We start from the raw sequence: 27,441 nt of genomic DNA, 5'->3' as shown, positions 1-27,441 counted from the left end.
CCATGATACTGCTCCACCAGCCAATGTAAAGACATACCCTGACATAGACCTTCGGTAGTCACCTGCATAATCTGAGTCTGTAAAACCCTTTATACTTAGCTCCTGACTCCCATAGCATATACACATACTCTTTGTAGCTTTCACGTATCTCAATATTCCTTTCACTGCCTCCCAATGTTTCTTGCTTGGGTTTGACATGTATCGACTTACTACTCCCACTGCAAATGCAATGTCTGGGCGAGTAGCAATCATTGCATACATCAAACTACCCACTGCAGACGCATATGGAATCTTATCCATTTCAGCCTGTTCTTCCTCAGACACAGGACAATCTTGTTTGCTAAGTTTCACATATGGTGGCAAATGGAACACTCAATGCCTTTCCCTTCTCCATATTGAAACGTTGCAAAACCTTGTCAATATACTATGTTTGAGATAACCAAATCAACTTCTTTGATCTATCTCTCTCAATGCGCATACCAAGTATATGACTTGCCTCACCCATGTCTTTCATGTCAAACTATTTTGCCATCTTTGACTTCAAAGCTGAAATTTCTTTCAAGTGCTTGCCAGCAATCAACATGTCATCCACATACAAAATAAGGATCAGCCAACTGCCATCCTTAGCCTTCTTTGTATATAGACAGTGATTGAACTCACTACGTTTGTAGCCTTGAGAAAGCATAAACTTGTGGAACTTATGGTACCATGCCCTCGGTGATTATTTTAAGCCATAAAGACTCTTTAACAACTGGCATACCAAATCTTCCTTGCCTTTCTCAACAAACCCTTCTGGCTGCTGCATGTAAATTTCCACATCTAAATCACCATGCAAGAACGCTATCTTGACATCCATTTGGTGCAACACCAAATCTAATATGGCAACCAATGCAAGAAAGCATCTCAATGTAGTCATCTTGACCACCGGAGAGAAGACTTCATCAAAGTCAATGCCTTGTTCTTGCTTAAAGCCCTTGGCAACAAGCCTTGCTTTGTACTTTGGCTGACTATCATGAGCGGTGATCTTATACCTGTAAACCCATTTACAGGGTAGAGCCTTTTTGCCCTGTGGTAATTTAACTAGCTTCCATGTCTGGTTTTTATGCAGAGCTTTCATCTCTGAATGCATGGCCAATTGCCAATTCCCGGAGTCCTTCATTTGCACTGCTTCCTTGCAACATGAAGGCTCATTGCAATCAGTCAACATGACATAGTTCATAGATGGAAAAAACCTATCAGGAGGTCGCTTGATACATCCAGATCTACGCATAATAGGTGGCTCAGGCTCAGCCACAACGTGTGGTTCCACTCTATCCTGTCCTTGCTCCTCTTGAGCCCTGACATTTTGTCTTGCACGTGCAGGTCCATCTTCTTGGAAGACAACTCTTCTAATCTCCTCAACCCTCTCTGGTTTAGAATGATATTTGGCTTCATTAAAGTGAACATCATTGCTGCGGATAAGCTTTCTGGATTCGGGATCCCAAAGTCTGTACCCCATCTCACCAGAATTACCATAGCCTAGAAAGATGCACTTTCTACTCTTTGGCTCAAGTTTGTTCCTAAATTCCTTTGGAACATGAGTATATGCCTCACAGCCAAAGACTCCGAGATGCTTGTATGAGGGCATTTTTCCTGACCATACCATCTCTGCCATTGAATCCTTCTGCAAAACCTTGCTAGGAGATCTATTTATAAGATGAACAGCTATTGATACCGCTTCAACCCAAAACCCATTTGGCAGTTGTGCATTAGACAACATACTTCTGACCTTCTCTTGTATGGTCCTATTCATCCTCTCAGCAACACCATTTTGAGGAGGATTGTAAGGAGCAGTAAGTTCACGTTTTATACCTTTTGACTCACAAAAGTCCTGAAAGGCCTTTGAAACATACTCTCCACCATTGTCAGTGCGTAAGCATTTAAGCTTCTTGCCACTCTGATTCTCCACAAGTGTCACAAACATTTTGAAAACACTAAACGCTTCATCCTTGTGCTTGAGAAAGTAAACCCATACTTTCCTCGAGTAATCATCTATAAATGTCATAAAGTAAGAAGCTCCCCCTAGAGATAGGCTAGGCATAGGTCCACACAAATCACTATGAACAAGTGCCAACTGTGTATCTCTTCTACTGCTTCTATGCTTATGTGGCTACTATGTTTGCTTACCATACAGACAATGTTCACAGAATTCAAAATCATTAAATGACAAGCCAGGCAAATAACCAGAACGAGACAACATTTCCATTCCCTTCTTGGACATATGTCCTAACCGGCTATGCCACAAAGAAACGTTCGGCTGCTCGGTTACATTGATTACATTTTTAGAGACATTTGATACATAAATCATGTAAAGTCCTCCAGACTTTACTCCATGTGCTACTGTCATAGAACCCTTGGATATCTTCCACATGTTCTGTCCAAAAGTGGTGACGTAGCCAGCATCATCAAGTAAACCTGTGCTGATCAAGCTCTTTGTAATTGTGGGAACATGTCTCACATTCTTCAGCGTGAAAGAAGAGCCATTCTGAAACTTCAATTGAACATCTCCAACACCTAAGATCTCACATGTCTTCCCATTGCCTAGCCGAACATGATCTTTAGTGGTCACATAAGAGGTAAACCACTCCTTGTTTGGAGACACATGAAGTGATGCCCCTGAGTCTATAATCCATTCACTCAGTGCATTTCCATCAGATGCTGTAAGAAGAGCTGAGTCCATTGTATTTTTCAAGAAGTAGATGTCTCTTGACACTAGACTGTCATCCTCTGCAACAGTGTTTGTCACATTTATTTCTTGAATCTTCACTGAGGACTTGTTCTTCTCACCATGTTCTTCTGCTTTCTCTTTGCCTTTTTCTGCTTTCCATTCTCTGCAGTCTCTTTTCATGTGACCCTTCTTGCCACAATGGTAGCATTCTATGTCACTCTTGCCTTTAGCACTGCGGGACTTGCTACGAGACTGATCCCTCTTTCCACCTTTGTACTTTTCTTTGGTCCTTCCCCTGACAACTAAGGCTATTCCTTTGCCTTTGTCCATTGTCTTTCTGTTGGTTTCTTCAGTAAGCAGACTGCCTTCTACACCTGCTATGGTCAAACCATCTGGAGGTGCAGAATTACTCAAAGCTGTGCGAAAAGTGTCCCAACTTTCCGGCAATGTGATCAACAGGAACATAGCTCTAACAGGTTCATCAAACTCGACACCTTGAGCTGACAACTGACTGTAGATTGTGTTGAATTCATTCAGATGATTGGACATAGGTGTCCCTTCTTTCATCTTCAAGTCAACAAGCTTCTTAAGCCAATATACCTGTGAAGCTGCACTCTGCTTCTCGTAAAGATCACTCAGCTTTAACCATGCTTGATAAGCCGACATCCCGTCTGCTACATTGAAGTAAACGCTTTCTGCCAAAGTCAGCATAATGGTAGAAAGTGCCAATTCATCCATTTCACTCCATTCATCTTCGTCCATATCTTCTGGTTTTATCCCCTTGAGCTTTATAAGTTTTATCTGCTTCTTTTGTACCAACACGTGCCAAATCTGCTTCTTCCACAATGGGAAATTGGTTCCATCCAGCTTCTTGATATTGTAAAGAGCAGTGTCCTATGATCTAGCCATAGCTACGCTTCACAGTAGTTTACTTTCCTGGGAAAAATTCGATAGAGTTTCTTCTGTAAACTGACCTCTGAACCAATATCAACCTGTCAAATGAACCAAGAAAGCTTCAGATTCTGCAGAAATTTTGGCAGAGTCTCCTTTGTAAAATGGCTCTGGTGTACTCAAAAACATACCAAAAACAGCTCAAAAAACCACTATCTCTCTAACACTGTAAGCTGTGGGTAAACCTGTCCTGCACCTGTACTGTCTCTCAATGTCCTGTCATTGGATCCACATCCAGTGAAATCCACTGTTGCTAGTATGTGTTCCCATTCCAGAGGTTCTAAGGCATCTTTAGAAAAAGGTTCCGGAATATAATCCTTGTCCTCAATAGCTCTTTCTAAGATGCATTCCTCTGTTTTTAAGCTCCCACAATGTGAAGCTCCGCACATCCATAGCTCTTTTTGTTGCCCTAACCATGTTGGGAGTTCTGACCCTGCCAATGTAGCTGAATCAAACTCTTCCACTGGTGTCTGGTTCACATCTTTGTAACTATGGTCTTTTAGGTGTATTTTGGTTGTATTCTCGCCATGTTTGAGGTATATGTGGTCGTAAACCCAATCCTGGACCATCTTTAATTGTCTCATGAATGGTCTTCCCAATATGATCTCGTAATTGTTCTTTTTGTCGAAATCGACTATTGCAAATGTGTGCTCATACTCGATTGCGCAAGAGGTGACAATTACTTTTTCTAAAAGTCCTAGAGGCTTTTCCATGATCCCATCTGCCAATTAGGACATGGAGATCCAATGATGAGGTTTGTAGACCATCGTAGAATTAGACCTTCTCAAGTACAAAAATGGGTAAACAAAAAATACACGGGAAACAGAGATCCAAGAGATCATGTAGCAGCCTTTGTGCGTGTAATTAGAGCTGAAGAGGTGTTAGACTTCCCTACCCAATTTGCAGGGTTTGGACTGACCCTAGAAGATGATGCTACTGCCTGGTTTGACTCTGTGGAGCGGAGAGACTTTGAGTCTATGGAGGAAGTGTTTGACGAGTTTATCGAGGAATTCTCACAAAGGGGGATAGCTCATAATGCAGTCTCACAAATCCATAAATTCAAACAGAAAGACGGAGAATCTGTGCGAAAGGCATCCCTAAGACTAAAAAGATATGTTAAGTTCTGCCCTGTGGAAGAACTGCCAACTCAGTCCAGACTGATGCTTATATTTATCCAAGGACTAAGGAATGCAGATCTCCAAAAGGACTTACATATCAAGAGGAGCACGACGTTGAATGAGTTAACCAAGGAAGCTCTTTACCTTGTAGACAATTGTGCGGTCTACAAAGAGGGTGAGTTCAAGGATCTTGACGACGATTCATCCTCACAACAAAGTGGAAGCAAGTCTTCTAAGACAATAGCGAAAGGAGAAGTATCTGTAAACCAGGAGCAGCTTGTAGAGGAAGTGCTAAAAAAGATTAACTTGTACGCCAAACCCCAGGCTAAACAGCCAAAGTGGTGTGCTATTGAACAAAAATGGACAAACCATGGGACGGAGGAATGTTATTATAACAAGGAATATGTGAGAGAGAGACCTTATGCTCCCCAAGCTCAGGTAGCTTCTCCTCAAGTTCCACCGATGCCTAGGTATCAAGCAGACAACCTACCAGGACCTGTAGGTGTAGAAAGACCACAACCGGTGTTGGGACAACAACCACCCCTACAAGTATTACGACCAATTGGCATAAGATACACACCCACAGTAACCGAATCAGAAGAGAAGTCTTTAGTGCCTATGCATGCATATTATGAAGATCCCAATGGATATGCTGCAAATCTTGCATATTATCCACCGGAAGAACCTTCGACACCAGAACCATGGAGCATGATAGGACGTGCAGGACCACCAATAGCTACACAGGCAGTGGAGAAGGAAGATATAGTTTGGATGAACAAACATTGTTGTTCATAGACAACGGAGGCATGGGCGGACAGAGACATGCATACCAACAAAGAGGAGCTCAAGTAGCACCTCAACAGCCTAAAGGACCCTGCTACAAGTGTGGCGGACACCATTGGCTAAGAGACTGTTCTCATCATGAAATCATTAGAGTCAACGCATATTGCACCGAGTGCGGAGTTACTCATTTGATTCCTGATTGCCCTAAGAACCCGAGCAAGGGAGCAAAAACTACCTTGAACATGCTGGAAGCAAGGCCTTCCAGTGGAGGGTCAGAAAACGAGACAATCATATCTATTCAGGCAGTGACACGAGCCCAAGCCCAAAGAATGAACAACGAACCCATAATTGAAGAGCCAAAAACAGATGCCCCAAGTTCAGAAACGAAAAACCCAAGAAGCACGTGGAAAGCTAGAAAGGCGCGTATGAAAGCCAGGAAAGAACGAGAGCAAACAGCTCTATCCGAGGAGTTAAAACACACAAAGGATAGATTAGAGAGGTTAGAGAATCTAGCTAGCCTAATCTCACACACTGGGGCAACCACAGCACCCAAGGAACTAGCAGAACCCAAAAGTGCAGGATCAGGAGGATCAGTACTGGCAGACAAGGTAAATGAGCAGTTAGATGCACTTCTAAAAGCTTACGAAGCCAGACTTAAAAAGAACCAAAGCCAAGAGCAAAGATGGATGACTTATCCTTATGCCGAAATAGAAAAACAGAGGTTGGAAATGTGTAGAAATATGATTGAAACAGCTCAATCTTTGATAGAAAACCCACTTGGTAAACCTTCAAATGGGCATGAAGTACCAGCATACTAGGCCATTGTAGATATCCTCATGTCGTAGTCCCCTAATGAATCTATCGAGAAATTGGTTTTTATTGAAGCGCTCATTTTGATTACAGCAAGAATTCAAATGCTTCAAGCGAGGAGTAATAAAGTCTCTCACAGACTCTCCTTCCTCTTGTTGGGCTTTCTGGAGTTGAGATGCTACACCCCAAAGTACTCCCTCTCGTATGTACTCTTTCAAGAGCAGTCTCCTAAGAGTAGGGTAAATCATTTTTTCCTCCACCCTTACGGTTCTATACCAATCCCCAGCCTTTCCACTCAAGGTCAGGCTTAAAGCCTTACTCTTATGCAGGTCATTGTATTCTCCAAGGGAATCGTATATTTGTTCAAATACTTCGATATGATTTCTCACATCCCTATCTCCACTAAATTTTTGTGTGAGCTTGACACAGATTAGAGAGCATACGAGAGAGTCTATGATGACCACATCACCCCAGTTGAGAGCACCAGAGGTAGGGCCCGGTAGATCACCCATTGTAGATATGAGTGCCCCTAGACCACTGACCCCCACCCTTCAGACACTGTCCGAGACGAGAGAGACTAGGGATAGCATGAGAGATATAGACGGTCAGATCTTGCATATAGTAGGCCGATCTCCACAAGGGGTTGCATATTATGGTGACACTTATGATCACCTCTTTGTGAGGCTAGCCACCCCGCAACGCATGATGTCTACACCTAGGCAGATTGTGAGAGCCTACCCACCCACAGGCCGATAGAGCAGTTTTTATTGATGAACTTGGAGAGCAGTATCTCTTGATTGAGACCCTTGATTTTGATGACATTGAGCGAGCACACCCAGATGACAGCCTAGATACACACACACATCCTAGGCTAGTGGAGCTTTAGAGAGTTGAGCAGATAATGACCTATCTAGATGAGCTTGGTCGTAGGTACAAACGCCTGACGAGTGGTGGATACAGAGATCCTTCAGCCCGCCTTCTTGCATATTTGATAGGAGATCCACGTGAGCGAGTTTATAGGGATGTCGATCATGTAGTATATGTTTTGACTATAGGTCTACCCTACTCCCCTCCACTTAGACATGATGATTGATGTTTACCCACGACGACCACGCTAGCTCCATAGCTACCGAGAGCTTTGAGCCCTCGAGAGACACCACTAGAGAGATCACCTTTTAGGCTTCTTTTGTCACGTCGTATTCTACCACCTTGGGAGATGCCATATGAGGATGATAGTGTGCCATGAGAGATAGCTCCAGCACCTAGCCTACCACAGGTAGAGCCCCTGAGACTAGAGCCCAGTTAGAGTATGGTTAGGGAGCCTACACCACGTACTACACTTATCCACGAGACTTCCAGCACACAGCGAGAGATCTCACAGAGTCATAGAGTGAGTGACTCCGATGGCTTTGTTATAGATGAGACCACTCCACAGATTCTAGCTGCCCTTGAGCATCCTTGTTTAGATTTGTCGACCTCACAGAGGCCCTTAGAGATAGCTATTGAGCTAGAGCCATCTACGAGAGTAGATCCCCCTATGAGAGAAGATGCAGAGCCGACAACATCGCTATCCCACTCTTTTAGCTTGCATAGCGGTGCCATAGCCAGTGAGTCACAGAGAGAGAAGTCACCACATATAGATGTTGCCCTAGTGCCATCTACGAGTGCCGATTCACGATCAGATCACCCGATTGAGAGGAGACCAGTCACAAGCCGTACTTTTCTAGATCAGGTTCCTAGAGACCACATTACTAACACCACAGAGATAGAGGTTACACCACAGATACATGGACGTACACGGACTAGAGTGACCTCTACCGACACCCTATGTCGGGATACGATACCACTTGCTAGACTTGTTTGGAGACCATGTACACAGGAATCTCAGCCATGTGTAGAGCCTTCTCTAGGCAGAGGCTCTGCGACGATGAGTAGTGCCACTGAGGAGTGACACACGATAGATCAGGCATGTAGCTCTCCACGTAGAGCTTCCAGGACAACCCAACAGGTATTTGTTCCTCGTGACGAGATACATGCTAGATTTTTACCTTGTGATGAGATGATCATATTTCTAAAGAGCCATATGACCGACAACGGACTTTCACATGGTTGGCTCACATCTAGACGGTCACTTGAGGCACATGATTACTTTGAGGGACAAAGACATGTTTGGGTACCTGGGCCACGAGCGGTAGCACACCCAGTGCATAGAAGATCATACCCTAGAGCGAGACCTCCACGAGCCATATGTCGAGAGATGAGAATACCCCTAGAGAGGTCAGTACGTTTCACAACAGATAGTATGTCCTAGAGCTAGATGCACACGTAGACACGCTAGGAGAGCTCATACTGACATCCCTACAAGAGCGTGAGCATTGCAGATTTGGCTACCGAAGAGCCTTCCACAAACTATTCGAGTAGAGGCTTATGCCCCCCCTACGCCCATTCCTTGTGCTGTTGAGCAGACTTTACATATGGAGCTAGGTGTTAGTTAGCCCTTGACTATTAGAGATCGAGCTAAGAGATTGTAGATCATGCTTCATGGTGAGAGCTCTCTCTTGACTCCTAGTTGCATGAGATTTGAGATGTGTACACATTGATATGTGCACTAGATTTATGTGCATATACCAGAGGCACTTTTTTCCCTTTTGGGTTTTTTCCCTCTGGATATCCAGGTTTTAGACCCTAGCTTAGATGTTTTATTTAAATATTTTGTTATTTTATCTTGCTGCTGACATACCTCTTGGAGGTACATTGCTTTTGTTGATCTTTTGATGCAGCACGTAGACAGACATTAGCTTTCCCATGGAGATTGGACGACCATGTAGACATGATGTATCTCCAGACACGAGGAGCTTCCATGACATCGACCTCTTCATCGAGCCCATGCACAGGTGTACTCCTTCCTATGCTATATGGTTTTGTACATTTATATTTGTGGATTGTGGCTTCTTCTTGGTTTGATTAAGTGCATTCAATTATGTTTTGTTATTTGCCATTAAAGATGTATAAACTTGTCCTTTCTTTAGTTAATTGACTTAGAGTTTAGTTTTATGGATGAGCCTTGAGGTTAGGAGGCCGTGACTTTAGGTTAACTCATTTACTTGACTACTAGTCCTAGTTGGTAAAATTACTTGAGCGTTTGAAACCTTAGGAGTGTTTTAAGCATAGAGAGGCTTTCTCACCCAAACAACAAAGAAAACTAGTTAAAATACAAAGGAAATGGAAGAAAAACAAAAGTGCCACAAGTGTAAAAGCTTAAGCTGGAAGAGAAATCCTGGCTTGATTTGGTACTTCACGCACATGTATTGCCTATGGTACTAGAGCCCTAGAGGTTCCCAGTGTGGGTGCTTTTCTTTGAGAAGCAAAAAGCCACGGGTATACAAATAAGCACACACGTCAAATGATTTTGCAAAATGTGAAAAATAACAAATGAAAAGCAAGAAAAATGAAATGAGAAATACTTCCATTGAGCTTCAAGTAAAAAAAATTCAAGCTTTTGTTTCGAGTTAGTTAGCTAATCTATGACAAACATAATTAGCGAATCTTGCATTGGGATAAATTTATTAACTTAGCTAGTACAACAGTAAATGTTTTAACCCTTAGTTGTAGCTAACTAATTGATAGACTCATTCATAAGCCCAAAACTCTTAATTAATTACTTTCAGCAAGTGCAATTTATTTTTCCTTAATGGCAGTGTAACATTTCATAATTCTTTGCATTTACTCATTACTACATGTGCTTTGCCTTTACCTTATGCCTTATCACCCTATATTTGAGCTTGCTACCACATCCACATTTTTCTTTTTGCAGGCACATTCTTTCTCAAGCATCTACCACGACATGGCTTTGTCGGGGACGACAAAGCTTCGGACAGGGAGAGTGTTGACGGGCGAGCGTCAACGACATGCATTATGCTTCCATTGGTGTGTACACATATGTGTATGCATACATTTTTTGTATTTACGGGCTCCACAGTGGGTTCCAAGTTGTACATTGATGATTAGATGAGCCTAGATACCTGCAGCATGTTATACATTTTTGGCCGGCCGCCCATTTTTAAAAGCCCTTGTATATAAGTCAATTCACAAGATGTGAAAGGGCATTCTTAGAGAAGAGAGTGTGAGGGAGTGTGGAGAAGAAGAAGAGGAGTGGATATGGAGCTTGGATCTTCCACATCATATGTAGTAGTCATTGGGATTAATGGAAGCTAAGTTCTCTCTACTTTCTCTTGTCTTTCAAGCTTATGTGTGTTAATGGTGTTGATTAGTGTTAATCTTCTCTTCTCTCTCAAGTTTTCCCTCTTGTTTGAGCATTCTTGCTTCACATGTGTGCTAGATTAGAGTGTGTGTGTGTGTACGTGGGCTGCATACATTTCTCTCATTAGGCTTCTTTGTGTATGCTTAATGTGTGATTAGAGTGTGTGTGTGTTTGAGATTAGAGCAAAGGGATACACCATTGTCTGCATGATTAGAGAGTTAGAGTGTAGATTGAGAGTGTGTGTGCATTGATCTTGCCTCATCGGCTTTCCCTCTTCTCCTCTCTTACTTTATCCCTCTTCCTAGAGTCCTCATTCCGTCACATTAAGTGCATCCATGCCTCCATGCACTAGCAGGGTTCCGATCCACCGGATTGACATTATGTCGGTGGGTTGTGCGCTGTGCTATGACCACCAACATTGGTGCCGTTGCCGGGGATCGAGTGCCTAAGCTGGAGGATCACCCGTGTGATGGTTTGAGTTTCTAATTTTCATTAGGATTAGGTATTGGTGATGGTGAATGGTTGATTTGTGATGAGATTCTGTTAAAAAAGTTGTGTGTAATTTTCATGTTTTCTCTTCATTTTCACTAATTGATCACTAATTTACTACTATCCGCTAACAATTGGAGTGTTTTACATGTATATGTGCCTAATTAGAGGCTTGGGCATCACTCGTACGGGTTGAAATTTCATCAATTTTGCATGATTTGAATGATTAGAAAGTGTGTAATTATGTGTGATTTATGCTAATTTTGATGTCTAATTACTCACTAATCTTGTGTGTTTTTGGTGCTACACATGAATGAATCTCTAATTGGATGTTTTTCCTTCATGATTATGTGTTTGATATGAAGAAAAACGATGCTACACATGATGCTTTGTGATTGGTGCTTGTAGGTGGAGATGCGGTGAAGCGGTTGCCTACACACACACACACACACGTGTGTAATCGTCAATTGGAGTGGAGAAATCGACGCGATTCTTGTTGTAATGTGAGTGCATTAACCCACTTTAAAATCTAAAATTAAAGTGCAAGTTTGAGAATTGATTAGGTGCACTTAATCGGTGCTAATCTATGTGCACTAGTGTATACCAACGTGAGCGCAAAGGTGTACAAATTGGTGCTTGTGTTTTGGCAATTTTGATGCTAATGTGTTTGCTGCAACACCATTGATTGATTATGGTCATTATGTTGATATGGTTTATGGTTTTTGATTGCCGATTTTGCACCGAACTGCTGTCCAAATATCGATAGAATTGTGTGTGATTAATTGGTGCATTTTAGGCTTAATTGTGCTTGTGTATACACACATAATTAAACTAATTGCAAGTGGCAAATTGGAGTGTTTATGATTGTATTGTGTTGTTGGATTAGTGGTAAACAAGTGTATGCGTAAAATTTTTCTAATTGAACCACCAATTGCGCTAATTTTTGGGCCAAAAATGGACAAAAAAGAGGTTAAAATGGGTCTTGGTTTGATTGGCAATTGATGTGTTAAAAACACACACACACACACACACACACACACACACATACACAAACATACACCCCTCTTCATTTTTCTTACTTTCTCTCTCTCGGATTCACACACACACACACGTTCAAAAAAAATTAAAAAAAACGTACACACAAGAACCGTCCCCCTTTAAATATTCCTTGATTTTCTCTTTGTTTCTTTCACTCACACACACCAACACACACACACACAAAAGATCCCCCACTTAAATATTCCTTGACTTTCTCTCTTTGTCTCTTTCCCTTAATCACTCCTTGATTTTCTCATTTTGTCTCTTTGCCCTCTTTCACTCACCCAAACAAAAGATCTCCATTAAACACTCCCTTGATTTTCTCTTTCTTTCTCTTTCTCTCTCTCGGATCCACACACACACACACGTCCAAAAAAACATTAAAAAAATTAAAAAAAATTTCTATCTTACTTTGCTTCTCACACATATTCCACACGCATCACACGCCCCACATACTCGACGCTCGTGCGCATGTACACACGATTATACACATTTAGAGCAGATATGTCTGAGAGTTACGTTTTGCCACATTTGAGTCCGATTGTACGCATAAACCTCGATATAGTGTAGATTTTGATTTTAGTCTACATTCGAGGAGTTGACAAGGTTTAGAGGTCTATCGCACGTCGAGAGCGCACATATGATGGCCATGACCACTTCGTGCTCTGATTACACATTGCTCACACTTGTAGCGAGCACAGAGGCCGGCCCTTTTACACAGACACATATGGACATTTGTTTTTTCAGTGCCGCGCCTCCTTTGGCCCCACACAGACCCTCCAGGCGGTGCGAGTCCTTCCTGACAACACGCAGGATGGCACATTTAGAGATGACTATTACGCCACGATGTGGTCGACCATTTGATTAGGCTAGAAGAGATAGAGCTAGTACACGCAGATGATTGCCTTGAGGCCTTCGACCATCCCGTGCAGGTTACATTATAGCGGGTAGGTCCTCAAGTGATCTATATAGATAGTGCTCAGCGCATATATCGATTACAGTGTCGCACTTCTAGTAGACGCCTATCCACAGATGTTGTGACACTAGTTGGCGAGCCTAAAGACAGATGCTACATGAACACCACAGGCACTGAGCTTTACTTTTTGACTTGTGGATTGCCGTACGATCCTCGACCGACCCAACGCCCTACTTCGAGTAGGAGTGCCTCACCTCCTTTAGACACAGTGCCACCACCCACATCACTCAGGAAAACACCGCTAGGATTCTCCTCACCTAGACTTGATTTTCCGCCAAGCGTTTCAAGCTATCACGAGTCTAGAGCGATGTACACAGCGATTGCTAGCACTTTGCGTACCACTCAAAGTGACCCACAGATAGAGACCCAGAGCCTTCAAGACACGTACTTTAGAGAGTCTCAACCTCGACACCTTGCACCATCTAGAGACACATGCTAGCCTTTGATGACACAGATTAGAGAGCATACGAGAGAGTCTATGATGACCACATCACCCCAATTGAGAGCACCAGAGGTAGGGCCCGGTAGATCACCCATTGTAGATATGAGTGCCCCTAGACCACTGAACCCCACCCTTCAGACACTGTCCGAGACGAGAGAAACTAGGGATAGCATGAGAGATATCGACGGTCAGATCTTGCATATAGTACGCCGATCTCCACGAGGGGTTGCATATTATGGTGACACTTATGATCACCTCTTTGTGAGGCTAGCCACCCCGCAACGCATGATGTCTACACCTAGGCAGATTGTGAGAGCCTACCCACAGGCCGATAGAGCAGTTTTTATTGATGAACTTGGACAGCAGTATCTCTTGATTGAGACCCTTGATTTTGATGACATTGAGCGAGCACACCCAGATGACAGCCTAGATACACACACACATCCTAGGCTAGTGGAGCTTTAGAGAGTTGAGCAGATAATGACCTATCTAGATGAGCTTGGTCGTAGGTACAAACGCCTGACAAGTGGTGGATCCAGAGATCCTTCAGCCCGCCTTCTTGCATATTTGATAGGAGATCCACGTGAGCGAGTTTATAGGGATGTCGATCATGTAGTATATGTTTTGACTATAGGTCTACCCTACTCCCCTCCACTTAGACATGATGATTGATGTTTATCCACGACGACCACGCTAGCTCCATAGCTACCGAGAGCTCTGAGCCCTCGAGAGACACCACTAGAGAGATCACCTTTTAGGCTTCTTTTGTCACGTCGTATTCTACCACCTTGGGAGATGCCAGATGAGGATGATAGTGTGCCATGAGAGATAGCTCCATAACCTAGGCTGCCACAGGTAGAGCCCCTGAGACTAGAGACCAGTTAGAGTATGGTTAGGGAGCCTACACCACATACTACACTTATCCACGAGACTTCCAGCACACAGCGAGAGATCTCAAAGAGTCATAGAGTGAGTGACTCCGATGGCTTTGTTATAGATGAGACCACTCCACAGATTCTAGCTGCCCTTGAGCATCCTTGTTTAGATATGCCGACCTCACAGAGACCCTTAGAGATAGCTATTGAGCTAGAGCCATCTACGAGAGTAGATCCCCCTATGAGAGAAGATGCAGAGCCGACAACATCGCTATCCCACTCTTTTAGCTTGCATAGCGGTGTCATAGCCAGTGAGTCACAGAGAGAGAAGTCACCACATATAGATGTTGCCCTAGTGCCATCTACGAGTGCCGATTCACGATCAGATCACCCGATTGAGGAGACCAGCCACAAGCCGTACTTTTCTAGATCAGGTTCCTAGAGACCACATTACTAACACCACAGAGATAGAGGTTACACCACAGATACATGGACGTACACGGACTAGAGTGACCTCTACCGACACCCTATGTAGAGATACGATACCGCCTGCTAGACTTGTTTGGAGACCATGTACACAGGAATCTCAACCATGTGTAGAGCCTTCTCTAGGCAGAGGCTCTGCGACGATGAGTAGTGCCACTGAGGAGCGACACACGATAGATCAGGCATGTAGCTCTCCACGTAGACCTTCCAGGACAACCCAATAGGTATTTGTTCCTCGTGACGAGATACATGCTAGATTTTTACCTTGTGATGAGATGATCATATTTCTAAAGAGCCATATGACCGACAACGGACTTTCACATGGTTGGCTCACATCTAGACGGTCACTTGAGGCACATGATTACTTTGAGGGACAAAGACATGTTTGGGTACCTGGGCCACGAACGGTAGCACACCCAGTGCATACAAGATCATACCCTAGAGCGAGACCTCCACGAGTCATATGTCGAGAGATGAGACTACCCCTAGAGAGGTCGGTACCTTCACAACAGATAGTATGTCCTAGAGCTAGATGCACACGTAGACATGCTAGGAGAGCTCATACTGACATCCCTACGAGAGCGCGAGCATTGCAGATTTGGCTACCGAAGAGCCTTCCACAAACTATTCGAGTAGAGGCTGATGCCCCCCCTACGCCCATTCCTTGTGCTGTTGAGCAGACTTTACATATGGAGCTAGGTGTTACTCAGCCCTTGACTATTAGAGATCGAACTAAGAGATTGTAGATCATGCTTCATGGTGAGAGCTCTCTCTTGACTCCTAGTTGCACGAGATTTCAGATGTGTACACATTGATATGTGCACTAGATTTATGTGCATATACCAGAGGCACTTTTTTCCCTTTTGGGTTTTTTCCCTCTGGATATCCAGGTTTTAGACCCTAGCTTAGATGTTTTATTTAAATATTTTGTTATTTTATCTTGCTGCTGACATACCTCTTGGAGGTACAGTGCTTTTGTTGATCTTTTGATGCAGCACGTAGACAGACATTAGCTTGCCCATGGAGATTGGACGACCATGTAGACATGATGTATCTCCAGACACGAGGAGCTTCCATGACATCGACCTCTTCATCGAGCCCATGCACAGGTGTACTCCTTCCTATGCTATATGGTTTTGTACATTTATATTTGTCGATTGTGGCTTCTTCTTGGTTTGATTAAGTGCATTCAATTATGTTTTGTTATTTGCCATTAAAGATGTATAAACTTGTCCTTTCTTTAGTTAATTGACTTAGAGTTTAGTTTTATGGATGAGCCTTGAGGTTAGGAGGCCGTGACTTTAGGTTAACTCATTTACTTGACTAGTAGTCCTAGTTGGTAAAATTGTTTGAGCGTTTGAAACCTTAAGAGTGTTTTAAGCATAGAGAGGCTTTCTCATCCAAACAACAAAGAAAACTAGTGAAAATACAAAGGAAATGGAAGAAAAACAAAAGTGCCACAAGTGTAAAAGCTTAAGCTGGAAGAGAAATCCTGGCTTGATTTGGTACTTCACGCACATGTATTGCCTATGGTACTAGAGCCCTAGAGGTTCCCAGTGTGGGTGCTTTTCTTTGAGAAGCAAAAAGCCACGGGTATACAAATAAGCACACACGTCAAATGATTTTGCAAAATGTGAAAAATAACAAATGAAAAGCAAGAAAAATGAAATGAAAAAGACTTCCATTGAGCTTCAAGTAAAAAAAATTCAAGCTTTTGTTTCGAGTTAGTTAGCTAATCTATGACAAACATAATTAGGGAATCTTGCATTGGTATAAATTTACTAACTTAGCTAGTACAACAGTAAATGTTTTAACCCTTACTTCTAGCTAACTAATTGATAGACTCATTCATAAGCCCAAAACTCTTGATTAATTAATTTCAGCAAGTGCAATTTATTTTTCCTTAATGGCAGTGTAACATTTCATAATTCTTTGCATTTACTCATTACTACATGTGCTTTGCCTTTACCTTATGCCTTATCACCCTATATTTGAGCTTGCTACCACATCCACATTTTTCTTTTTGCAGGCACATTCCTTCTCAAGCATCTACCACGACATGGCTTTGTCGGGGACGACAAAGCTTCGGACAGGGAGAGTGTTGACGGGCGAGCGTCAACGACATGCATTATGCTTCCATTGGTGTGTACACATATGTGTATGCATACATTTTTTGTATTTACGGGCTCCACAGTGGGTTCCAAGTTGTACATTGATGATTAGATGAGCCTAGATACCTGTAGCAAGTTATACATTTTTGGCCGGCCGCCCATTTTTAAAAGCCCTTGTATATAAGTCAATTCACAAGATGTGAAAGGGCATTCTTAGAGAAGAGAGTGTGAGGGAGTGTGGAGAAGAAGAAGAGGAGTGGATATGGAGCTTGGATCTTCCACATCATATGTAGTAGTCATTGGGATTAATGGAAGCTAAGTTCTCTCTACTTTCTCTTGTCTTTCAAGCTTATGTGTGTTAATGGTGTTGATTAGTGTTAATCTTCTCTTCTCTCTCAAGTTTTCCCTCTTGTTTGAGCATTCTTGCTTCACATGTGTGCTAGATTAGAGTGTGTGTGTGTGTACGTGGGCTACATACATTTCTCTCATTAGGCTTCTTTGTGTATGCTTAATGTGTGATTAGAGTGTGTGTGTTTGAGATTAGAGCAAAGGGATACACCACTGTCTGCATAATTAGAGAGTTAGAGTGTAGATTGAGAGTGTGTGTGCATTGATCTTGCCTCATCGGCTTTCCCTCTTCTCCTCTCTTACTTTATCCCTCTTCCTAGAGTCCTCATTCCGTCACATTAAGTGCATCCATGCCTCCATGCACTAGCAGGGTTCCGATCCACCGGATTGACATTATTTCGGTGGGTTGTGTGCTGTGCTATGACCACCAACATTGGTGCCCTTGCCGGGGATCGAGTGCCTAAGCTGGAGGATCACCCGTGTGATGTTTTGAGTTTCTAATTTTCATTAGGATTAGGTATTGGTGATGGTGAATGGTTGATTTGTGATGAGATTATGTTAAAAAAGTTGTGTGTAATTTTCATGTTTTCTCTTCATTTTCACTAATTGATCACTAATTTACTACTATCCGCTAACAATTGGAGTGTTTTACATGTATATGTGCCTAATTAGAGGCTTGGAAATCACTCGTACGGGTTGAAATTTCATCAATTTTGCATGATTTGAATGATTAGAAAGTGTGTAATTATGTGTGATTTATGCTAATTTTGATGTCTAATTACTCACTAATCTTGTGTGTTTTTGGTGCTACACATGAATGAATCTCTAATTGGATGTTTTTCCTTCATGATTATGTGTTTGATTTGAAGAAAAACGATGCTACACATGATGCTTTGTGATTGGTGCTTGTAGGTGGAGATGCGGTGAAGCGGTTGCCTACACACACACACACACACACACACACACACACACACACACACACACACACACACACACGTGTGTAATCGTCAATTGGAGTGGAGAAATCGACGCGATTCTTGTTGTAATGTGAGTGCATTAACCCACTTTAAAATCTAAAATTAAAGTGCAAGTTTGAGAATTGATTAGGTGCACTTAATCGGTGCTAATCTATGTGCACTAGTGTATACAAACGTGAGCGCAAATGTATACAAATTGGTGCTTGTGTTTTGGCAATTTTGATGCTAATGTGTTTGATGCAACACCATTGATTGATTATGGTCATTATGTTGATATGGTTTATGGTTTTCGATTGCCAATTTTGCACCGAACTGCTGTCCAAATTTTGATAGAATTGTGTGTGATTAATTGGTGCATTTTAGGCTTAATTGTGCTTGTGTATACACACATAAATAAACTAATTGCAAGTGGCAAATTGGAGTGTTTATGATTGTATTGTGATGTTGGATTAGTGGTAAACAAGTGTATGCGTAAAATTTTTCTAATTGAACCACCAATTGCGCTAATTTTTGGGCCAAAAATGGACAAAAAAGAGGTTAAAATGGGTCTTGGTTTGATTGGCAATTGATGTGTTAAAAACACACACACACACACACACGCGCGTTCAAAAAAAATTAAAAAAAACGTACACACAAAAACCGTCCCCCTTTAAATATTCCTTGATTTTCTCTTTGTTTCTTTCACTGACACACACCAACACACACACACACAAAAGATCCCCCACTTAAATATTCCTTGACTTTCTCTCTTTGTCTCTTTCCCTTAATCACTCCTTGATTTTCTCATTTTGTCTCTTTGCCCTCTTTCACTCACCCAAACAAAAGATCTCCATTAAACACTCCCTTGATTTTCTCTTTTTTTCTCTTTCTCTCTCCCGGATCCACACACACACACACGTCCAAAAAAACATTAAAAAAATTAAATTTTTTTTCTATCTTACTTTGCTTCTCAAACATATTCCACACGCATCACACGCCCCACATACTCGACGCTCGTGCGCATGTACACACGATTATACACATTTAGAGCAGATACGTCTGAGAGTTAGGTTTTGCCACATTTGAGTCCGATTGTACACATAAAGCTCGATATAGTGTAGATTTTGATTTTAGTCTACATTCGAGGAGTTGACAAGGTTAAGAGGTCTATCGCACGTCGAGAGCGCACATATGATGGCCATGACCACTTCGTGCTCTGATTACACATTGCTCACACTTGTAGCGAGCACAGAGGCTGGCCCTTTTACACAGACACATATGGACATTTCTTTGTTCAGTGCCGCGCCTCCTTTGGCCCCACACAGACCCTCCAGGAGGTGCGAGTCTTTCCTGACAACACGCAGGATGGCACATTTAGAGATGACTATTGCGCCACGATGTGGTCGACCATTTGATTAGGCTAGAAGAGATAGAGCTAGTACACGCAGATGATTGCCTTGAGGCCTTCGACCATCCCGTGCAGGTTACATTATAGAGGGTAGGTCCTCAAGTGATCTATATAGATAGTGCTCAGCGCATATATCGATTAGAGTGTCGCACTTCTAGTAGACGCCTATCCACAGATGTTGTGACACTAGTTGGCGAGCCTAAAGACAGATGCTACATGAACACCACAAGCACTGAGCTTTACTTTTTGACTTGTGGATTGTCGTACGATCCTCGACCGACCCAACGCCCTACTTCGAGTAGGAGTGCCTCACCTCCTTTAGACACAGTGCCACCACCCACATCACTCAGGAAAACACCGCTAGGATTCTCCTCACCTAGACTTGATTTTCCGCCAAGCGTTTCGATCTATCACGAGTCTAGAGCGATGTACACAGCGATTGCTAGCACTTTGCGTACCACTCAAAGTGAGCCACAGATAGAGACCCAGAGCCTTCGAGACACGTACTTTAGAGAGTCTCAACCTCGACACCTTGCACCATCTAGAGACACATGCTAGCCTTTCATGACACAGATTAGAGAGCATACGAGAGAGTCTATGATGACCACATCACCCCAGTTGAGAGCACCAGAGGTAGGGCCCGGTAGATCACCCATTGTAGATATGAGTGCCCCTAGACCACTGACCCCCACCCTTCAGACACTGTCCGAGACGAGAGAGACTAGGAATAGCATGAGAGATATAGACGGTCAGATCTTGCATATAGTAGGCCGATCTCCACGAGGGGTTGCATATTATGGTGACACTTATGATCACCTCTTTGTGAGGCTAGCCACCCCGCAACGCATGATGTCTACACCTAGGCAGATTGTGAGAGCCTACCCACAGGCCGATAGAGCAGTTTTTATTTATGAACTTGGACAGCAGTATCTCTTGATTGAGACCCTTGATTTTGATGACATTGAGCGAGCACACCCAGATGACAGCCTAGATACACAGACACATCCTAAGCTAGTGGAGCTTTAGAGAGTTGAGCAGATAATGACCTATCTAGGTACTACACTTATCCACGAGACTTCCAGCACACAGCGAGAGATCTCACAGAGTGATAGAGTGAGTGACTCCAATGGCTTTGTTATAGATGAGACCACTCCACAGATTCTAGCTGCCCTTGAGCATCCTTGTTTAGATCTGCCGACCTCACAGAGGCCCTTAGAGATAGCTATTGAGCTAGAGCCATCTACGAGAGTAGATCCCCCTATGAGAGAAGATGCAGAGCCGACAACATCGCTATCCCACTCTTTTAGCTTGCATAGCGGTGTCATAGCCAGTGAGTCACAGAGAGAGAAGTCACCACATATAGATGTTGCCCTAGTGCCATCTACGAGTGCCGATTCACGATCAGATCACCCGATTCACAGGAGACCAGCCACAAGCCGTACTTTTCTAGATCAGGTTCCTAGAGACCACATTACTAACACCACAGAGATAGAGGTTACACCACAGATACATGGACGTACACGGACTAGAGTGACCTCTACCGACACCCTATGTAGGGATACAATACCGCCTGCTAGACTTGTTTGGAGACCATGTACACAGGAATCTCAGCCATGTGTAGAGCCTTCTCTAGGCAGAGGCTCTGCGACGATGAGTAGTGCCACCGAGGAGCGACACACGATAGATCAGGCATGTAGCTCTCCACGTAGAGCTTCAAGGATAACCCAACAGGTATTTGTTCCTCGTGACGAGATACATGCTAGATTTTGACCTTGTGATGAGATGATCATATTTCTAAAGAGCCATATGACCGACAACGGACTTTCACATGGTTGGCTCACATCTAGACGGTCACTTGAGGCACATGATTACTTTGAGGGACAAAGACATGTTTGGGTACCTGGGCCACGAACGGTAGCACACCCAGTGCATACAAGATCATACCCTAGAGCGAGACCTCCACGAGCCATATGTCGAGAGATGAGACTACCCCTAGAGAGGTCGGTACCTTCACAACAGATAGTATGTCCTAGAGCTAGATGCACACGTAGACATGCTAGGAGAGCTCATACTGACATCCCTACGAGAGCGCGAGCATTGCAGATTTGGCTACCGAAGAGCCTTCCACAAACTATTCGAGTAGAGGCTTATGCCCCCCCTACGCCCATTCCTTGTGCTGTTGAGCAGACTTTACATATGGAGCTAGGTGTTAGTCAGCCCTTGACTATTAGAGATCGAGCTAGGAGATTGTAGATCATGCTTCATGGTGAGAGCTCTCTCTTGACTCCTAGTTGCACGAGATTTCAGATGTGTACACATTGATATGTGCACTAGATTTATGTGCATATACCAGAGGCACTTTTTTCCCTTTTGGGTTTTTTCCCTCTGGATATCCAGGTTTTAGACCCTAGCTTAGATGTTTTATTTAAATATTTTGTTATTTTATCTTGCTGCTGACATACCTCTTGGAGGTACAGTGCTTTTGTTGATCTTTTGATGCAGCACGTAGACAGACATTAGCTTGCCCATGGAGATTGGACGACCATGTAGACATGATGTATCTCCAGACACGAGGAGCTTCCATGACATCGACCTCTTCATCGAGCCAATGCACAGGTGTACTCCTTCCTATGCTATATGGTTTTGTACATTTATATTTGTCGATTGTGGCTTCTTCTTGGTTTGATTAAGTGCATTCAATTATGTTTTGTTATTTGCCATTAAAGATGTATAAACTTGTCCTTTCTTTAGTTAATTGACTTAGAGTTTAGTTTTATGGGTGAGCCTTGAGGTTACGAGGCCGTGACTTTAGGTTAACTCATTTACTTGACTACTAGTCCTAGTTGGTAAAATTATTTGAGCGTTTGAAACCTTAGGAGTGTTTTAAGCATAGAGAGGCTCTCTCACCCAAACAACAAAGAAAACTAGTGAAAATACAAAGGAAATGGAAGAAAAACAAAAGTACCACAAGTGTAAAAGCTTAAGGTGGAAGAGAAACCCTGGCTTGATTTAGTACTTCACGCACATGTATTGCCTATGGTACTAGAGCCCTAGAGGTTCCCAGTGTGGGTGCTTTTCTTTGAAAAGCAAAAAGCCACGGGTATACAAATAAGCACACACGTCAAATGATTTTGCAAAATGTGAAAAATAACAAATGAAAAGCAAGAAAAATGAAATGAAAAAGACTTCCATTGAGCTTCAAGTAAAAAAAATTCAAGCTTTTGTTTCGAGTTAGTTAGCTAATCTATGACAAACATAATTAGGGAATCTTGCATTGGGATAAATTTACTAACTTAGCTAGTACTACAGTAAATGTTTTAACCCTTAGTTCTAGCTAACTAATTGATAGACTCATTCATAAGCCCAAAACTCTTGATTAATTAATTTCAGCAAGTGCAATTTATTTTTCCTTAATGGCAGTGTAACATTTCATAATTCTTTGCATTTACTCATTACTACATGTGCTTTGCCTTTACCTTATGCCTTATCACCCTATATTTGAGCTTGCTACCACATCCACATTTTTCTTTTTGCAGGCACATTCTTTCTCAAGCATCTACCACGACATGGCTTTGTCGGGGGCGACAAAGCTTCGGATAGGGAGAGTGTTGACGGGCGAGCGTCAACGACATGCATTATGCTTCCATTGGTGTGTACACATATGTGTATGCATACATTTTTTGTATTTACGGGCTCCACAGTGGGTTCCAAGTTGTACATTGATGATTAGATGAGCCTAGATACCTGCAGCATGTTATACATTTTTGGCCGGCCGCCCATTTTTAAAAGCCCTTGTATATAAGTCAATTCACAAGATGTGAAAGGGCATTCTTAGAGAAGAGAGTGTGAGGGAGTGTGGAGAAGAAGAAGAGGAGTGGATATGGAGCTTGGATCTTCCACATCATATGTAGTAGTCATTGGGATTAATGGAAGCTAAGTTCTCTCTACTTTCTCTTGTCTTTCAAGCTTATGTGTGTTAATGGTGTTGATTAGTGTTAATCTTCTCTTCTCTCTCAAGTTTTCCCTCCTGTTTGAGCATTCTTGCTTCACATGTGTGCTAGATTAGAGTGTGTGTGTGTGTACGTGGGCTGCATACATTTCTCTCATTAGGCTTCTTTGTGTATGCTTAATGTGTGATTAGAGTGTGTGTGTGTTTGAGATTAGAGCAAAGGGATACACCATTGTCTGCATGATTAGAGAGTTAGAGTGTAGATTGAGAGTGTGTGTGCATTGATCTTGCCTCATCGGCTTTCCCTCTTCTCCTCTCTTACTTTATCCCTCTTCCTAGAGTCCTCATTCCGTCACATTAAGTGCATCCATGCCTCCATGCACTAGCAGGGTTCCGATCCACCGGATTGACATTATGTCGGTGGGTTGTGCGCTGTGCTATGACCACCAACATTGGTGCCGTTGCCGGGGATCGAGTGCCTAAGCTGGAGGATCACCCGTGTGATGGTTTGAGTTTCTAATTTTCATTAGGATTAGGTATTGGTGATGGTGAATGGTTGATTTGTGATGAGATTCTGTTAAAAAAGTTATGTGTAATTTTCATGTTTTCTCTTCATTTTCACTAATTGATCACTAATTTACTACTATCCGCTAACAATTGGAGTGTTTTACATGTATATGTGCCTAATTAGAGGCTTGGAAATCACTCGTACGGGTTGAAATTTCATCAATTTTGCATGATTTGAATGATTAGAAAGTGTGTAATTATGTGTGATTTATGCTAATTTTGATGTCTAATTACTCACTAATCTTGTGTGTTTCTGGTGCTACACATGAATGAGTCTCTAATTGGATGTTTTTCCTTCATGATTATGTGTTTGATTTGAAGAAAAACGATGCTACACATGATGCTTTGTGATTGGTGCTTGTAGGTGGAGATGCGGTGAAGCGGTTGCCTACACACACACACACACACACACACACACACACACACGTGTGTAATCGTCAATTGGAGTGGAGAAATCGACGCGATTCTTGTTGTAATGTGAGTGCATTAACCCACTTTAAAATCTAAAATTAAAGTGCAAGTTTGAGAATTGATTAGGTGCACTTAATCGGTGCTCATCTATGTGCACTAGTGTATACCAACGTGAGGGCAAATGTGTACAAATTGGTGCTTGTGTTTTGGCAATTTTGATGCTAATGTGTTTGATGCAACACCATTGATTGATTATGGTCATTATGTTGATATGGTTTATGGTTTTCGATTGCCAATTTTGCACCGAACTGCTGTCCAAATTTTGATAGAATTGTGTGTGATTAATTGGTGCATTTTAGGCTTAATTGTGCTTTTGTATACACACATAATTAAACTAATTGCAAGTGGCAAATTGGAGTGTTTATGATTGTATTGTGATGTTGGATTAGTGGTAAACAAGTGTATGCGTAAAATTTTTCTAATTGAACCACCAATTGCGCTAATTTTTGGGCCAAAAATGGACAAAAAAGAGGTTAAAATGGGTCTTGGTTTGATTGGCAATTGATGTGTTAAAAACACACACACACACACACACACACACACGTTCAAAAAAAATAAAAAAAAACGTACACACAAAAACCGTCCCCCTTTAAATATTCCTTGATTTTCTCTTTGTTTCTTTCACTCACACACACCAACACACACACACACACACACACAAGATCCCCCACTTAAATATTCCTTGACTTTCTCTCTTTGTCTCTTTCCATTAATCACTCCTTGATTTTCTCATTTTGTCTTTTTGCCCTCTTTCACTCACCCAAACAAAAGATCTCCATTAAACACTCCCTTGATTATCTCTTTTTTTCTCTTTCTCTCTCTCGGATCCACACACACACACACGTCCAAAAAAACATTTAAAAAATTAAATTTTTTTCTATCTTACTTTGCTTCTCACACATATTCCACACGCATCACACGCCCCACATACTCGACGCTCGTGCGCATGTACACACGATTATACACATTTAGAGCAGATACGTCTGAGAGTTAGGTTTTGCCACATTTGAGTCTGATTGTACGCATAAAGCTCGATATAGTGTAGATTTTGATTTTAGTCTACATTCGAGGAGTTGACAAGGTTTAGAGGTCTATCGCACGTCGAGAGCGCACATATGATGGCCATGACCACTTCGTGCTCTGATTACACATTGCTCACACTTGTAGCGAGCACAGAGGCTGGCCCTTTTACACGGACACATATGGACATTTCTTTGTTCAGTGCCGCGCCTCCTTTGGCCCCACACAGACCCTCCAGGAGGTGCAAGTCTTTCCTGACAACACGTAGGATGGCACATTTAGAGATGACTATTGCGCCACGATGTGGTCGACCATTTGATTAGGCTAGAAGAGATAGAGCTAGTACACGCAGATGATTGCCTTGAGGCCTTCGACCATCCCATGCAGGTTACATTATAGCGGGTAGGTCCTCAAGTGATCTATATAGATAGTGCTCAGCGCATATATCGATTACAGTGTCGCACTTCTAGTAGACGCCTATCCACAGATGTTGTGACACTAGTTGGCGAGCCTAAACACAGATGCTACATGAACACCACAGGCACTGAGCTTTACTTTTTGACTTGTGGATTGCCGTACGATCCTCGACCGACCCAACGCCCTACTTCGAGTAGGAGTGCCTCACCTCCTTTAGACACAGTGCCACCACCCACATCACTCAGGAAAACACCGCTAGGATTCTCCTCACCTAGACTTGATTTTCCGCCAAGCGTTTCGAGCTATCACGAGTCTAGAGCGATGTACACAGCGATTGCTAGCACTTTGCGTACCACTCAAAGTGAGCCACAGATAGAGACCCAGAGCCTTCGAGACACGTACTTTAGAGAGTCTCAACCTCGACACCTTGCACCATCTAGAGACACATGCTAGCCTTTCATGACACAGATTAGAGAGCATACGAGAGAGTCTATGATGACCACATCACCCCAGTTGAGAGCACCAGAGGTAGGGCCCAGTAGATCACCCATTGTAGATATGAGTGCCCCTAGACCACTGAACCCCACCCTTCAAACACTGTCCGAGACGAGAGAGACTAGGGATAGCATGAGAGATATAGACGGTCAGATCTTGCATATAGTAGGCCGATCTCCACGAGGGGTTGCATATTATGGTGACACTTATGATCACCTCTTTGTGAGGCTAGCCACCCCGCAACGCATGATGTCTACACCTAGGCAGATTGTGAGAGCCTACCCACAGGCCGATAGAGCAGTTTTTATTGATGAACTTGGAGAGCAGTATCTCTTGATTGAGACCCTTGATTTTGATGACATTGAGCGAGCACACCCAGATGACAGCCTAGATACACACACACATCCTAGGCTAGTGGAGCTTTAGAGAGTTGAGCAGATAATGACCTATCTAGATGAGGTTGGTCGTAGGTACAAACGCCTGACGAGTGGTGGATCCAGAGATCCTTCAGCCCGCCTTCTTGCATATTTGATAGGAGATCCACGTGAGCGAGTTTATAGGGATGTCGATCATGTAGTATATGTTTTGACTATAGGTCTACCCTACTCCCCTCGACTTAGACATGATGATTGATGTTTACCCACGACGACCACGCTAGCTCCATAGCTACCGAGAGCTCTGAGCCCTCGAGAGACACCACTAGAGAGATCACCTTTTAGGCTTCTTTTGTCATGTCGTATTCTACCACCTTGGGAGATGCCAT

The 27,441-nt window shown here is 42.8% G+C and overlaps 2 pseudogenes; both read left to right on the top strand.

Moving 5' to 3' along the window:
• The first annotated feature begins 12,602 nt into the window (after positions 1-12,602).
• Positions 12,603-13,394, top strand: LOC147459582 (uncharacterized; annotated as a pseudogene).
• Positions 13,395-26,294: 12,900 nt separating this feature from the next.
• Positions 26,295-27,104, top strand: LOC147459581 (uncharacterized; annotated as a pseudogene).
• The last annotated feature ends 337 nt before the right edge of the window (positions 27,105-27,441 follow it).

The sequence above is a fragment of the Adiantum capillus-veneris genome, chromosome 4, assembly GCF_014529385.1.
Source record: "Adiantum capillus-veneris isolate H3 chromosome 4, ASM1452938v2, whole genome shotgun sequence".
Taxonomy (NCBI): domain Eukaryota; kingdom Viridiplantae; phylum Streptophyta; class Polypodiopsida; order Polypodiales; family Pteridaceae; genus Adiantum; species Adiantum capillus-veneris.
This window is presented reverse-complemented; position numbering and strand designations above follow the sequence as displayed.